The sequence below is a fragment of the Limulus polyphemus genome, unplaced genomic scaffold (genome assembly GCF_000517525.1).
Source record: "Limulus polyphemus unplaced genomic scaffold, Limulus_polyphemus-2.1.2 Scaffold2479, whole genome shotgun sequence".
Lineage (NCBI taxonomy): Eukaryota > Metazoa > Arthropoda > Merostomata > Xiphosura > Limulidae > Limulus > Limulus polyphemus.
In genome coordinates, this window is record NW_013668089.1 from 63,615 (window position 1) to 67,618 (window position 4,004).

The 4,004-nt window shown below is 29.1% G+C and overlaps 1 protein-coding gene across 1 annotated transcript in view; it reads right to left on the reverse strand.

Moving 5' to 3' along the window:
- Positions 1-4,004, reverse strand: part of LOC106467075 (alpha-1,2-mannosyltransferase ALG9-like) — a 58,875-nt gene that overhangs the window by 40,087 nt on the left and 14,784 nt on the right. The window lies entirely within an intron of this gene.

Here is a 4,004-nt window from a genome sequence, read left to right on the forward strand (position 1 = left end):
AAGTCCTTTCTTAAATAAAACTAGTTTATTCTTTCTCGATACAACTTTGCAATACACAGAATTTCCACAGTCATTTGAAGTCTATTAGTAGTTGTGATAAAAATTAACCTCAATTCAAAAATAAAAACAATTGTGTATTTTTTTTATACTTGAGATATTAGTTAGAATGATTTTCATAGGCTCAGAACTAATTAATAACTACTACTTATGCATTACAGCTACATAAGTATATATAGAAAGAAACTATGAGGTGGTTAAAAATTGGCTAAAGCCTAGTCCTTGTTTTAATGGACATAAAAATGAAGATAACACAACTTGTTCTTTAAACTTCATTATCATTTGTTTATAAATTCTTGTTTATAAATAAAATTAACACTAATATTTTTTGGCTTAAATGGTTTTGTAACTTAGTGATAAGATGCCCAACGGATGACAACATTTTCTCGGAAAGAACAGGTGTAGCCAGAATGCTAAAATAAGCCAAATACATCAAACAAGGAAACAAACAACGTTTATTCACCACTGAACTGCATCTTCTTGTTCAGAAACAAATACAACTATGAAGTAAATTTCTACTTTAGTTTAAGCAAGTGTGGAGCTTTCAATATCAGTTCTGTTATCATTGTGTAACTTCCCCAGTAGCAGGTTCAAAGCATTTCTTTTATCACTGGCTACTAGGAACTTTTTCTGATATTTTTTTCAGTAGGATATAAATCTATATTTTCAAGTTGTACTGTATGCAACATGCTTGCTACTTTTTTAATGATCATTTGTTTTAGTTTAATGCCAATTAATTTCAGATTATGTTACAGATCCAAGAAAGACAGTAATTTCAAATTCATTTTTGGTCTTGTCTTAATAAAATAAACCAATAGAAAGCCAAGGTTTTCATATATCAAATGATTTATTATATTACGTTGTTTTCTGTACAGAAAAGTTTTAATTTATCTTTCAGTACCAGCTTCATTCCTACAGGAAACACATAGACTAGCTTGGATAATTTGTAACGGCTGTTGTCGCATAATTAGAAAGCCAGAAAAATTGTGATAGTTATGGGACATTGTCTGCTTTTTCTATGTTCTTTGGTTCACTATTTAATTAAACAAATATTATTTAGTGCACCACTACCATTAGTATAAGAAAAAGTAGGGTTAGGCGTCATCGACAGTCAACAGCAAAAAAAAAGAGAGAAAAGAAAGAAGGCCCAGGTAAGTAATTTATCTCTTGTTCTTCACCTGTATTAGTTATTTAATGGAAAAATACGAAACTCTTCAGTTTAGTTAAGGCTAGATTAGGTAAATTAAATAACAACAATACAAAATTTTTAAGAGGCACGTATATGAGCAGCTTGTGGGAAATGTAATTCAAAAGCATAAGGTGAGCTTCACATTCCCTAAGTGATTAACAACTTGTATTAGAATGGTGCGAATAGTTCTAGTAGTTAGACATGGTTCAAAGGGCAATAAAACAATAAAATTTAAGTATAAATAGATGTATACTGTTACAAGTTTAAAGCTACCTAGGTTAAACTAATGTAGTTTCATGTTACAATTTGAAGTCATTCTAGAAAGAAAAAAACAATAATTTAGGCTTATTATGATTTTTTCTGTTGGTTACGAGGTCGGTCGAATTGACCGATTCCATTTTGAGATACGGTAGAGAAAATAACAGATAAACTATAAAGTTTTACTGAAAAATAATAACATTTTAAATGTATTTAGGAGGTTTTATTGATTATGTTGAGAAAATAATAACAATATAATATAGTTTTACTGAAAAAAACGTTTGAAATGTATTTAGGAGGTTCCAGAGATTACACAAATGACATTTGAGATCTTTTAGATGAAGAAAGGTATTTTTAATCTGACTGGTCTAAAAAAGACTCAATATATTCTTGAACAAATCTTTAGTAAAAATAATTCATTAAAAAACTGATTTTGTGTACAAATGATTTGTAATGATTACTAAAAGTCTGCCAAATTTTGTAAAGTTTTTGACACATACTGTATTAAAAGTTATAGTATTAAAACTATATACAAGCAAAAATGGTTATTCTAGTTGGCTAGGCTGCAAGCACTAACCGGGTGCATTCCAAGCATCATGGTCAGATTACTACAAAGTGTATGTGTATGCAATATGCACAAAACAATGTGTGAAATTACTGTAATGTGCCATTTGGCAGGAATTTCTAAGAAATGAACATCAGCTTTGGCATATGAAACTGAAATGTTACGGTACTTCCACTATGTTGTTCGAGATCTTGAATGATTTACACATTACATTAAGCAAAGTGATTGGCAATTGGGGTTGTTCTGATTCGCAAATTGCAATGCGAACCCGAATATTTTGTCCCGTCTTGTGGGTTATCTTCAATATTTGTTTGCCCTGGGTGTTTTATTTTAAATGATTATTTATTGCACCTATATTACTAAAGCTGTGAAATATATATTTCAGTTTGACATTTCACTTTCTTCTCTTTTCTTATCAAAATTTTCCCACATGCCACAAAGATTTATTGCTAATATTACTTATCCTTCTCCTTAAAAACCAAAACTATAAATTATGTCAACCAATAAAAGCAATGAGCAATTAAGTGCATTCTGCACAAGTGCATCATTGATACAAAAAGCATGCAATGGAAAATTACCAAACTAATTAATAGCACTATGACTTATTAGTGTGTTAATAATAAATTGTGTGTAACATCACACAACTGAAAGAAAAAACTTGCAATTCAAACTTACTTCTATAATCTAAACATGTTTCTAGCTCATGCATTTTTTTGTACTTATCTTTATATGTTGAGCCATCTCAATCCTAATATTATCCTCTATGATAACTGGTTTGACTTCAAGGCTTAAAATAAGATAATAAACTTAATGGACAAAATTTCCAGCAATCCTGGAATTTTGCCAGACACTTGATTTTGTCATATATTTGTTTTTCTTCCAAAATTAAAATTATTATGCAATACTGTGATCAAGGGCATTGTTGTTTATGAATAACAAGTTTTCTCAAAAACTGTCATTATGTTTTACTTGTAAATTTCTTCCTGAAACAAATATTATGGGCAAACGTGAATACTGATACGTAATGCTTTTTCAACTGTTTTTTATCAAAATGTTACAATGGAAAGTGAATGGTATTAAAAGAATATATATAAACAATGTTTGAAAAAAATCTTTCAGTAAAACTGCAACTTTTTTACTAACTTATTACATTTTAAACATACAGTATAGTACTGTAATTTTAATTAGTCTTTATATTTTGAAGTGAAAGAAGATATTATGAATAATTTTATTATTTATTTGCATACTATTTTTGTTTGTTTTTAGTTAAGCACAAAGCAACACAATGGGCTATTTGTGCTATGCCTACCTGTCAGAACCTGGTTTTTAGCATTACAAGCCTTCAGACTTACTGCTGTGCCACTGGGAGGCTTGCATACTATTAATGTGGAGGACTCTACTTTGGTTGTAAAGCACACAACACAGATTTTATAAACAAGTCTTATTAATCCTATGTATACAGATAGGGGGTTCAAGTGTGCATGTCATGACTTTTACCGAGTTACATTCAAGATTAAATTAAATAACTTTATTATCAACTTATAGTAATATACTTGATATCAAAATATAATTAATAAGTCAAATGTTAATATTATACAAGTTTTAATTTCTTAACTTCAAAAGGAACTATTTAAATAAATTCTCAATCTTCACTTCTCTGTATCACATGTCACTTGTTCTCTCCAAATTGCCTACTTTAGACTAATTACTAATCCTATTTGATGTCCTTAGTTTAACATAAATCACACATTTTTAGTACAGATATTAAGACCAAATTTAAATTTTTATAGTTTCAACCTTTTTTCTTTATGGAGATAAAAATCAAAATGCCAAATCCACACATGTTACATCCTCCTATTGCATTCTATCTTCCAAAAAATGTCAGTCATTTTATCTAACATTTGCTATTAGATTATCTATACACCTGGAAAAAGT